The sequence below is a fragment of the Dipodomys spectabilis genome, unplaced genomic scaffold, assembly GCF_019054845.1.
Source record: "Dipodomys spectabilis isolate Male_0828 unplaced genomic scaffold, ASM1905484v1 ptg000424l, whole genome shotgun sequence".
Lineage (NCBI taxonomy): Eukaryota > Metazoa > Chordata > Mammalia > Rodentia > Heteromyidae > Dipodomys > Dipodomys spectabilis.
Genome location: NW_024871101.1, coordinates 3,202,797 through 3,216,397, shown reverse-complemented (window position 1 = coordinate 3,216,397; position 13,601 = coordinate 3,202,797). Strand labels below are relative to the sequence as shown.

Here is a 13,601-nt window from a genome sequence, read left to right as displayed (position 1 = left end):
GGCTAGCGCTCTACCACTTGAGCCAAAGCGCCACTCCCAGCTTTTTTCTTTTTGCTTATGTGGTGCTGAGGAATCGAACCCAGGGCCTCAGGCATGCAAGGCAAGCGCTCTACCACTGAGCCACCTTCCCAGCCCAAGACAAGAAAATATTTTAAAAAGGAAACCAAATATTAAAGGAATAAAAGTAGGTAACTTGGTAATTTAATAACTTCAGATGACTTTGGGAGCTTAGGTATATTTGCCCTTTTTGAAATCAATAACTTAATTTGAAATTTAAAGCCATTTTAATGAGCATTCTGCTAGCAACAGCTTGATTTGGGAGCGGAGCTTGTACAAACAAAAGTAATAAAAGCTTTTAGATATCTAAAAAATAAGGAAGAAACTAAATTGCAGTTCACTATAGACTTATTACTATCTTGATGTATATTTGAATTTACAAACATGTATATGCACTTGACTAAAAATAAGTTAAATAAATAAAACAAAAGATCACCATGTAAATCTTCTGAGACTAAGAAAAGTCATGTCAGACACTGTAAACTTGAGAAATGAAAATTCTTATTTATGTATAGTGTCACTATTATGCAAATAATAAAGGTTGGACAATATTATTTATATATTTATATTTAATCTATCTATTTATACATTTATTGTACTCATTCTTGAACTTAAATTCAAGCCCTGTCCCTGAGGATTTTTCTCAAGGCTAGTGCTCTAACACTTGAACCATAACTCCACTTCTGACTTTTTGATGGTTAAGTGGAGATAAGAGTGTCAAAGGGTAAACTAATTCAGCAGTGATGCTCACTAGACACTGTATTGGAAATGAACTTTACAGCTTGTGAGGAAGAGGAGTGCGGAGGAATGGGAGAAAATGAAGGAGGAGGTAACACTGTTCAAAAAGAAATATACTCATTACCTGATTTACGTTATTTTTTTTTCTTGCAAGCGCAAGGCCTCAAAAAATTGGTTTAAGACTCAGAGTTGTTCCTCTCCATGGAAATCTTTAGTAAAAGGCGAAAGATTTATGCGATCTGAAGAGAATCCAGAGTATCTGACTTACTTTATTGTAACTTCTTTGTACATCACCTTTACAATATCTTTTCTATCCAAGATGGCTTCAAACTACTATCTCAGATCTTATCACCTTAAGCTAGGATTACATGAGTGAACCATTTGTGCCAAGTGGACTATAGTACTTAAATTTGAATGAACAAATTTATTCAATACCATTCTGCATTGAGTGTGAGTGTATTTTATTTAAATTCTGATGCTGTTACCAGCACAATGGCTAAAAAACAGAGAAGGAAAACATTAGTGTCCAGATAAAAGAAAGGAAGGGGTGGGGAGGAGAGAGATGGGTGAGAAAGTTGAAAGGGGTGAAATTGATTAAAATATACTGTACTTATAAACAGCTTTGTTAAATGGTGACTCTTATAGATAATAAAAAAGAAAAGAAAAAAGAAACAATCTAGCTTTCCTATTTTCCTATTTCAAACCCTCAAGTTAAGACGCATGATGTTAACATTCACAAGTTAACATAACAGGTTTCAAATATTAAAGAAAGGATATGCCATTCACCCTTTGCCACGCCTACTCCGGTGGAGTCTGCTTAGCATGGGAAACCTGCTTTCAGATCTGAGAATGGGGCTTCAAAGAGGCCTACCTCCTGGAAAAGGCTGGCAAGCCCCTGGGAAAGATGTATTGCTGCTTTTCTTTTCTTCACTGTATAGGAATGCCTATTAATCTTTTACTGTTCCTGCTGCTCATTGTACTTACTCATGCTCAACGTTCCCTTATTCAAGCCTCTTTCTTAAAAGTGTTGACGACTCCAACATCCAATGAGTGTCTTGAGAATATGACTAACTCACCAGAGTTAAATGCTACCCTGAAAGCCCCTCTTGTGGAGGCTAGTAGACAAGTCATAAGTAAATATAAAAGTATTGGGGGTTTCATGATGTCACTTCAGCAGAAGGAATTGTTTGTAAGAGACTTACAAGAAGCTATAGGCACGGCTACAGCAGAAAGAGTGTATGGCTACTGGAGACTTTCCTTTAATCCTCAAGCATATACAATAGATTCATATAGATATCCTGTAGATAAGAAAGATGTAGAGGGATATTTAGACCAAAAGCTAAATAAGATTCCTAAAAGGTTGGTAGATAAAAGGTGGCAATGGGCTTATCAGAGGAAAATGGTGGGATCCTCCATTATCTAGAGGACCCCAGAGACTTCCCCCAGATCCATAGCCTGTTACAGGTGTGTATAATAAGGATGGCAATCGCTGGGAAAACTACTTAGGAGAAAGAACTTCCTATTACTTTCTTTCATTTACTGAGAGACTTGCTAGATCTAGGTCTCCTTGGTGCTTACTATTAAAGAAGGAACAAGAAAGATCTTATGAGACAGTTAAGGCCTCTATAGAAAAGAGTAAACGATTATGTGAAAGGGTTACAGAAAAGACACTATGAGCTTAAATTTGATATATGGCCAGATTTAACTAAGTATACTGAATATCATGATTTTTGGCCACAAATTGGGAACCCTCTAAGCACAATTGCTTAGAAAAGATTTAAAACGTATAAAGTACAAAACTAAAGTAAATATGAAGTACTAGAGTTCATGCCTTTCTGTTCAGCACCTTGCCCATATGCTCTGGTTAATGGTTAATAGGGGATAAACATCGAAACCCATTGTATTTCTTAAAAATAGAGGTAAAGCTGAAAACAAGTGCCTATCGTCATAGCTCAGCATCCAAAAAACAAGATCAGGGGACCAGCTGGTGACCACCCAAGAACGAAGCCTTGCAGCAAGATTGTGTAACCTTTTGCCCTTTCTCATGGAGACTTTTGCTATAAAAGCTTGTTATCCTCTGCATTAAATTGCACTCAGCATTCACTCCTCTTGCGTGTGAGTTGTCTGTTTGCCATCTTCCCACCTATTCCAGTTCCTCCACAGAGCCGGTCCGCCGCAGGTGGCGCCCATCAGATGTCCCGACAGAGTCGGTCCGCGGCAACCCTTATTCTTATACTTTACTCCTTCCTACTTACCATCTTTGGTACACAAATGGAATCTAGTTTTTCTGATTTCTATGCCCACAAATGATAGAAATTATTTGACTTATGTTGCTAGTATTTCCTAAATGTATTTGTACATTGTGATGTAAAGAGAGAAACTCTTAGTAATTGTAGGCTTTCCTGAGGTATGTCTACTTTAACATTTTATAGAGAATGAGCTGCCTCTCTGTTGTCCCTGTTCCTCTAAGATACAGCTATCTCATTTAAGGGGAGTAGCTATGTTCAAATCATAAGCATAGCCATTCTCCTCCCATGTCAATACATTTTTAAAAAGAGCCTGCTGACTTCCTAAAAAGTAAAATTTTCTCTTCAAATTATCACAATGCAAGCTATGAAATTTAGATCTGCTGCTGTAGGCTCTATTTATTTACCAAAAGATTCTCAACATAGAAGTCAATTGATATGTTTAACTGAAACAAACAGCAGAATTTAAGTTTCAGTCCTTATAACGATATTTTTCCATAAGGCATTTTATTTTTAGGCCCTCAGTTTTTTTTCTGATGCAATATTGAGGTGGCATGATTAGGTGATGATCTCCAACATCTCTTTACCTTTCATGTAGTATGTAATCTTTTGGATACTCATTTAAATATCTGCCTTAAATATGAAAGAGATAATATATATGCAACAAAGATTCCAGCTGATACAAAGGTTAATAATTTAGCATGCATTTTATTGATATTTTAAAAATTTATAAATCTAGTGAAGTAAACAAAAAAGATCATTTCATAAAATTCTAAATTAATTTTATAATATTCTGCATCACACAAAAAAATGTAAGTTACAATGATTGAATAGTTACTTTCAACCACAGCATAAAACAACAATTAACTATATATGGAGTTTTTAATCTGTGACTATAAGTATTAACAATACCTGAGGATATTGAATGAATATGAGTCACTACAAATGTAACTAATTCTTGGAAAATTTAAATATTACAGTAATACATTTTCATTCATTAATGAAGACCATTCTAATAGTTCCCTAAAAATGATTCACATATTATTCAAACAAAATCCTACAAATCAGCTTTTGCTTATTTATGATTTCAGTATACATTTATATTTTCATCTTAGTTTTAAGTACAAATTAAAATTAATACAGATTTCCCACATCTTTATATTAAGGTATCTACAAAACTTCCATTAATTTTTATGAGCTTTTAAAGAAGAAAAGGAAATAGTAAAGGAATACAAAGCTGTAATTTAATTTAATATGTAGACCTGACAATAAAAATAAATACAGATCTTCTTAATGACAATGTTAGCTGTTCTTATTCACTAGTAACATTTAACATGGTTGACTCAAGAAACATGAACTAATCTTTGTAGAAAGGGATGTAAATCTTCCCAAATCAGAACCTTCTTTAGATACATGTTATACTCTTGCTAACACAGACTTTTTTAGAATTATAACCTTTAGTTGCGTTTATTCAAGTAAAGTATTCTATATTTTTAACAGTTTTATAAATCTCTTGTTCATGTACATATTTCTTTGTACTGGAAAGATATGCAATCTGGAGCATGAAATTGCAAAACACTTTACTATTCAGATGTAACTATTTCCTATTCATTCCATTAAAATGTGAATGTATTAACTGGCATTAAAGTCAGTCTGTTCAGAGAAATGAAGGGAAAAATCTGTATGGTTCCTGTTAAATCCCACAGCTTCAATAGTTATCGGTTGTTGGCCTGGAGTGTTAATTAGGTTTGAGTGATTATTTCATCTGAGTTACACCCAACTTCTTGTGAAGAAGAAACACTTTACTATAAGTCCAGACAGTTTTAGACATATTTTAAATGAATGATAGGCCTGGTGTTGGTGACTTACTTCTGTAATCCTATGTACTCAGGAGACTGAGATCTAGGGATTGCCATTCAAAGCCAGCCCAGGCAGGAAAGTCCATGAGAATCTCATCTCCAAGTAATCACCAAAAGCTAGAAGTAGAGCTGTGGCTCAAATGGTAGGGCATTAACCTAGAGCATAACAACTCAAGGTCAGCACTTGGGTCCTGTCTTCAAGTCAGAGGACTGGTCAAAAAATGAGTCATAGCACCAGAGTTCAAGATTACTATCTTCCAATTTGTAAACACATTAAGGAAATCAGAGTCAATGTTTTTTTTTTAATCTCTGCATCCAAAATCCAAATGACACTCAACCTAGCCACTGTAGAAATTACTTTTCCTAACATTCATAACACCACTCTGCCAATTGCATTCATTAGTCAGTGGAGTGTAGTATATGTACTGACTGAATAATGATTTGAGTACTTGGCTAAAACCCAACTGAAATTTGTTTTATCTTGGTTCAAACATCTTTCAAGATTTTGTACAGATTTCATTGGGATTTTTTTACATTTAATTTTGGTTACTTGTAAAACTCCTCAAGTTCCCTGCCAATTAAATGAAACATAATCCCAGACATGCATACAAGGGGCGTTCCAAAGGCAGCAAACATAAATGACCATCCATACTGTACATCAATAAGGACATTGTCGGGAACACACCTGTTGCTCCTTTCTATAGATATGTATTGTGGAAAATCAACAGCATATTCCTTCCATAGTACAAACAGGCTGAGGATCAAGCTAAACAGGGCCCCTGAAGAAGAAAGGGAAAAATATTTTCTGTAAATAGTAGAAGCTCAAATCCTTTTCCTATAAAGAAAATGAATTTGATACAATATTAATCTGGGTGCATTGTTTACAAACACAAAATTTACTTCTTATAAACTACCCTAAATTCTACAAACTCAATAGTATCACATGTCAAATTTTACTCTCATGTGCAAGATCAACTAGTAAATTAATATAAAGAAGGTAGACTAGTTTTCTTCATTCCCAAAACACCAACATTTTGATGGCTATTACTAGCTCAAATTTAAATAGACTTTAGCACTCTCAAGGTCACTAAATATTAAAACATGCAGTGCATGTATGTAGTAACTTCTCTGTCCTTCCCAGCTGCCCAAATGCACACAATTCATTAAGTCTTCAATTTTATCAAAAGTCACTCTATAGCTATGTGTATTTGGAAATTACAAAAAAGAGCTCCAGGCAAACTGATTACCACTTTCCTCAAACTTCCAAAAAACTAGATACACCCTGGAGAATTTCATAAATAACTACTACTATATGCTTTTTTGATGCTATTTTTGACCAAGATATCACAAATCCCACAATTATAGCACAACTCAATTATGTCCAACAAGATACAAGTGCCTTAAATTACTCTATAACATAAAATCTAGTTCTATTATTTTTATTGATGCATTAATACCAAAATAGATTTTTCTCAACATCAAAACTGCTGAAATAAGGCAGAAAATTTCCCTCTACAGATCTCCAACAGTAGTACTATACCAGTGTTATCAAGAAGATAAGCATGCATCAAATAGATGTATTAGAATTTAAAAAAGACTATGGTTCTCATAAACCAAAAGCCTCAAACTTCCACCACAGAATTCATGACATTAATGAAGTACATAATACTAAATAGAAATTCCTTTCAAATTATATTGATGAATTGGCTCTAGACCAATCTAAATGACTAAACTATTTACAACTTTTGCAATTTCAGATGAACCATATTAACCTCACCAAACACATTAGCAAAATATCAGGGTTAAAATTCTCCCTTTTCACTTGGCATGTTACTAGGTGAAACTTTATTTTAAGGCCTACACCACGAAAGAGCCATTTTTGCTTTGATTTCTTTTTCTTTTGGTATTTTGTGTTTTTCTATCAAATCTAATTAAATTGTTATTATTGTTTGTTGTAGTACATTTCAGATTTTCTAAAATAGCGGTTTTACGTGGTTATAATACAAAAGAAGGATAAACGTCAATTAGCCTGATTTAATTGCTGTTCTTTATAAACATATCAAAACATTGCATTGTAGCCTATACATGTATATATTGATCATTTTGCAATTAAAATAAAATTTTAATAAGTTTATATTAACTTAAAACACATGAAAATATAATTAAAATATTAGGTATTATACAGGATATGTAACAGATTAATATTGTGAATAATAGAATGATTTTTAGAATCTGAATAAAATTAAATAAAATATAAAGAGATACAGTATATAACTAAATGGAAGTTCCAGTTCCAGAATGTACTAGTCATTCAACAAATGGTAACTATCATCACCATCGTGATGATTAACTTGCATATTATACAGCAAAATGCAAATAGATATCTAATCAATCAAGTGACAAAAATCAAATTCAATGATACCATTTTGAAATATTCTCACAAAACCTAAAGAAACTGAAGCATAGGATAATGTGGTTAACTAACTGCATTTCTAAGAAGTCCGACAAAAAAAAAAAAGAGAAACTGTTACTTTGTGGATATACAAGTAATTAAAGAAAAGGCCCAAATTTTTGTTTGCTAAATTTATAGGTATGATTTGATGCAGCTAAGACTAATTTGGATAACTAGTATTTTAAAACTTTCTTATTTTCCTGTTCATATTATCTTGTGCAAATAAAGAAAACTGCCAAAATTGACCAAGTTTATTAAAAGACACAGAGGGTCAGAAGTGAAAATCTTTGAATTCTTTTTCGAGCCCAGACACTTTAAAACATCTTAGAATTTTAACTCTCAACAGCCAGGCTTTGGCAAGGAATGTCACCTGTCAGTACCTTAACTTCTTGTTTTACAACATGAGGTCATAATGATGCTTATCTCAGAGAGTAATTTTAACACCCTAGAGAGAAAAGTCTGTATAACATGCTTGGCACAGAGCTTGGCACATATTTGGGGTTAGTAAATGCAGAATAGAACAAAAATTACTTCAGTGATTTTTTTTTCTGGGCCAGTCTTGGGGCTTGACCTCAGGGCTCATGTAGTTTTTTGCTCAAGGAATTTTTGCTGTTTTACCCAAGGTTAGTATTCTACCACGTAAATCACAACTGCACTTCCAGATTTTTGCTAGTTAGTTGGAGGTAAAGGTTTCATAGACTTTCCTGATCAGTCTGGTTTTGAACCACAATCCTCAGATCCCAGCCTCTTAAGAGGCTATAATTACAGGTGTGAGACACTGGTGCTCAGTTATAAATCTAGTGATTATGATTGTAGTCATTACTGCCACCCTCACACCACCAAACCTCAGTAATGCCTCCTCCTGCCTATTTCCCATAGAAGTTAGACATATGTCTAGAATACATAGAGAGGTAATACATTTAGACATTAAAAAAACCTTCAGGTAAAAATGAAAATATTTCATCTTACTAAATCCCCAGGCAATTCAAGTTTCTGAAGCTTTCTCTGTTTCATTTTTTTCATATTTAAACTTAATACTAATTACTGTTGTGGCAGAAATTAAACAAAAATCTCAAAAAACATAAAGCTCTAGAAAATATAATTAAACTTGGTATTTACCTTGAAATTTCAAAAAAGTGACATATAACTTAGGGGGATGTTTATCTTGTTCTTTAACAATTACTTTCCAATAGCAATATCCATCTAATAATTAAGGAAGAACTAGTTGATATGTATTCATTGACTTAAGAATTGTGGTGGAGAGAGAAAAAAGAGAACTGGGTTCATTTGGTAGTCAAGCGAGATGGCTCATGAATTCTGGCTCTTGGACTCACCAATGTCATGATCTTGAGCAAGTAATTTTGGTGCTTTAAATCCTAGAGCAGAGCTTTCCCAGAGGTTTTATGAGATTTATTGACTTCCATTGTACAAGAATGATTTATGTAATGCAATCAGATGTATATCATATCTAGTTTCCTTGGTGTTTTTTCATACATATCTGAATAAAGGTCACATTATTGGCAGAAAAAAGCCAATCAGCAACAATTATTTAAAAGAATTGTGACGGAGAGGTTGGTGGATTAGAGATACTATGACTTTCTTATATTTTCGCAAGACTGTATGTTGCTGCTGAGAGTGGTAAGGTATCATGGAAAAACATTAGTGTACCACATTAGAAAATCCAGAAATTCTGGGCTATCGAATTGTAAGAGAAACATAGAAACTTAACATTAAGCCCTCAGAAGTATAGTAGTGAAAGGGGATGATCACCCTCCTCAGGGCTACAACAAAAAAGGGAAATCATGAGGCACTCCAAAAGCACATATTCCAATAGGTCTGTGCTTGCTCAGCAAGCAGACACTAAAGATTAGGTCTCCTGCACTTTCCAGGTGAGTGAGATGTGTTAACAGGGAGCTTGTTAAGAGTGTCCCTTCATTCTGATTTTAATAAGAGAATGCATGTCTCTATTTTTATAGCCTAAAGGCCTACTGCATCTTTTCTTCACTGGCTTGGTAGTTGTTTACTCTGAGAGCTGGTGCAGTCCCAATAAACTGGGACTTGGCTAGAAATGTATGGACACAAGTTTACATGGTGAGAAGCACAATCTATGTTACAGAGGCGGCCTAAAAGTTCTTCCTTTTAAATACAGTTGACCCAGCACCTGAGAAGAGAAGTGAGGCTGTCTTAGGACATGGAAGGAGAGCCTCAGTTAGATACTGGCATGGTTAGAACTGGTGCATCACTTCAAGCCTGCTGTAGTCAAACACCACACATTGCTCTGGTCTGGTGGCTTTCTTCTCCACTCCATTTAGTAGTTCATTAGATGATATGCCTTAGGCATTTGTCACATCAGTAGGCACCCTGACCATGAGCATGTACCTAAGGGAAAAGCTCCATGGCAGCTCTAACCTCACCACTTCCATGACATTTGTGAGAAAATTGAATGAATTTGTGATCATAGAGGTAAGTGAAAGATGCCAGACTAAAAAACACAAGTATCAAATGTTTTTTCTCTCTCTCTCTTTTTTTTTGTCAGTCATGGGGGTTGAACTCTGGACCTAGCCGCTGTCCCTGAGCTATTCAGCTCTACCACTTGAGCCACAGCACCGCTTCCTGTTTTCTGGTGATTGGAAATTAGAGTCTCATGGACTTTCGTGCCCAGGCTGGCTTTAAACCACAATCCTCAGATCTCAGCCTCCTGTGTAGATAGGATTACAGGCATGAGCCACTGGCACCTGGCCAATTGTTTTCTCTTATATGTGGAATCTAGACTAAAACAAAACTTGCAATTAGGAGCGAGACTATTGAAGAAGGAGTTAAGTAAATAGGAGTGAACTATAAGGAAGGTAGTGATAGAGTAGATATGATAAAAGTATGTTATATTTATGTAGAAAATGTCACAATAAACTCATTCTGTATGATTAATAAGCATTTAGTACATAAAAGCAATTCTATATAATATGTAGTATAAAAATTATACCATGTATTACTAATTCATCCTCTTGAAATTTTATACCACATATTAATATTTTATCCTTTTGTTAACACTGTAAGCAAAACAGGCATAATAAACTCTTATAAGAATTATAATAAGTTCTTGTAAGAATTATCTATTTGATTGTATTACTTGGCAAAAAATTGATATCAATTCTTTCCAGTTTTCTCAAGAAACTTCTTATGCACATGTGTTTTTGCTTTGCCCCAGAAGCCTCTAATAAAAAATACTACTGGTTTATTGCTTTTGTATCATTGTCACAAGAAATCATATGCATCTGTTAGCCTGCAGCTAAGTGGTAAATGTTATCTTTCCTAAAACGCCTATGTTAATTATAGTATCATCTGTTACTTTAAATTAAGGGCCAAAAATAAATAATTTACATTTAGTATAGATTTATGCTTAAAGTACCAATTAATCTGCTACCAAAGAAGTGGTATATTCATAAATTAATAGCCACCCATACTTCAGGAAATATACATTGATAGAAGAGTACAATTAATCCTTTATTGCTCATGTACTTTAAAATTTAATTGGATAGCAACTGAGCCTCATTAAGCATGCTTCTTATAATTAATTTATGCTGTATTATCATTGAATGCTAACCTATATATACCTAAATGAAACAGTAGTCCTTTAGGTCATAGGACAAACGTATTATAATAAAATGTTTTGGTTACTTCGGGAAGCAACACTGTATTCCTCCAATGTTTAGGCCTTGCTTTATTCTTTTATTATCAATTTATAAAGATATGTTGGAAGAGGAAAATCTCAGATTGAACCCTAGTGGGTTGGGAGAAAAATCATATGAAATCCAATTTTATCAATGTGATCACAGTTACTTAATAAAAATGAAAATAATCACTGTTTCGTTAACAGACAGCAGAGGCCTCCTATTCATAATATTTTTTGGGAGCTGTTCAAAATGTGGAGCCTGACAATGGGAGAGGTCTTGTGATGCCGAGAACACCTTTACCAGTTATAGGTTAGCTAAAAAGGAAGAGAAGTGTTTATTGTAAAGAGAAAAATTATGTTCATTTTTCCTTTTAATCTAAGGAAACGGCACTTAAATAGGCTCACCAAAGTGCAGTAAACAAAATTCTAAATTGTACCACAAATTTTCACATCCTCACGTACACATCTTATATATCTGTCCCTTTAACTCCATGAAGGAACACATGCATTGATATCATGCTTACGCTTTGTGAGATCATGAATATAGATAACCTATGTTTAGATTCCTACTCCATAAAAACAAAATAATGAAGTTGCTAAATTCTTGGTAATTTACTATGCAACATATAAAAATAATACAAACTACTTATCTATAAAAGGTGATGTGATTTCTCATATGTAATACACTTAAATAATCAACCAATTTTGAGTTTACCAAAAGTGTAATTTTCTTTGATGGCATTAACCTAGCCACCTGAATCTTTCCAGTTGATTTGAAATTACACTAGGGGACCCTCCACTGTCCTTTAAGAAGAAAACAACCATATTTTGAACATGACAAAGATCCAATTGTACCTGAGATAGCTAAGTGGTTCCTAGTCATACCAGAAAGAAAATGGAAACCTCAATCATACAAGAGCAAGAAAATGAATTCTATCAATCTACAATGAACCAGGCAAGAGACTTAACATCAAATGACATTGCAACACTAGCTGATGCCTACACTGCAGGCTTGACAGACCCTTATACAAAGGACACAACCTCCACTGAACATACTTACAGGACATTAAACGGAGCTATTAAAATTGATCACATTCAGTTGAAAGAATTGTGGATACTGAAGGCAAGCGAAGGTAGTGGAGAGGGAAGGATTACAAAAGATGATTAGCAGGTACTAAGTGGTAGTTTGGAGTAAAATGTTCTAGTGTGCTAATAAAGAACACTTTGGGGGCTGGGAAGGTGGCTCAGTGGTAGAGCGCTTGCCTTGCATGCCTGAGGCCCTGGGTTCAATTCCTCAGCACCACATAAGCAAAAAGAAAAAAAAAGCCAGAAGTGGCGCTGTGGCTCAAATGGTAGAGCGCTAGCCTTGAGCTTAAGAGCTGAGGGACAGTGCCCAGGCCCAGAGTTCAAGTCCCACGACCAGACCAAAAAAAAAATTAATAAAGAACACTTTGATATTGATAGTGATTGTATACTGTGTGTCTTAAGAATGATTTTTAACGTTTTTGATATGGTGAAATGATAAATAATTAAACATATAGATATGATTAACCTGATCATGCATACATACATATCTATATATGTACATACACTCCTTGGTACAATTAATTTGCACTAAAATATGAATGACAAGAAAATACATCAGGTTTTGTTTGGGGTGTAGGTACCAGTGGAAAAGAGGAGTGGAATTATCAGGGTGAATGAGGATGAATGTGATGGAAGTACTTTACGTGCATGCATGACAACAATTAACATGTTGAAATTTCTTTAAGAAAAGGGGAGATGAAATAAGGGAGAGTAACAAAGGGAAAGGGGTTGATGGGATTATGTGTAAAACCGTCCATGTACAACTACTGTATACTGATTAGAATTCTTTTTTTAAGGGAGATGAGAAAATAAGATAGTGACTAAAATCAAGAACTCTAAAAACAACAGATGCTGAGGGGATGTGGACAGAAGGGAACCTTACTGCATTGTTGGTGGGAGTGTTAACTTGTTCAACCACTCTGGAAAGTAATATGGAGATTCCTCAAAAGACTCCACATAGAGCTCCCCTATGGCCCAGTAATCCCACTTTTGGGCATTTACCCAAATGTTTACAAACAAGACCACACTAAAGCTACCAGCACGACTATGTTTATTGCAGCACGATTTACTATAGCTAAGATATGGAACCAACCCAGATGCCCCTCAGTAGATGAATGGCTCAAGAAAATGTGGTATATATACACAATGGAATTCTATGCCTCCATGAGAAAGAATGACATTGCCCCATTTGTTACGAAATGGAAAGGCTTGGAAAAAATTATATTAAGTGAAGTAAGCCAGGCCCAAAGAAACAAAGGTCCCATGCTTTCCCTTATTTGCAATATCTAATATATGTCTGAGTCAAGCAGAAAAGGTCAGATAAGGTGATGTTAGGGAAATGAACCCTAAGATATGTATTCAAATGTTTTTTTTTCTTTCATGCGATTGTTTCTAACACATTTATAAGATTATTTCTTTGTTGCTTTGTATGTCCCTCCCCCACAGTATAACCCCTGCTTTCACTGTATTTGATGTTGTGGAGGGGAAGGGGA

At 34.7% G+C, this 13,601-nt stretch overlaps 1 non-coding gene across 1 annotated transcript; it reads right to left on the bottom strand.

Annotated features, from left to right (window-relative positions):
- Positions 1-938: 938 nt before the first annotated feature.
- Positions 939-1,054, bottom strand: LOC122097693. The gene has a single exon (XR_006145562.1). It is a non-coding gene; the product is annotated as a U5 spliceosomal RNA (small nuclear RNA).
- Positions 1,055-13,601: the final 12,547 nt, after the last annotated feature.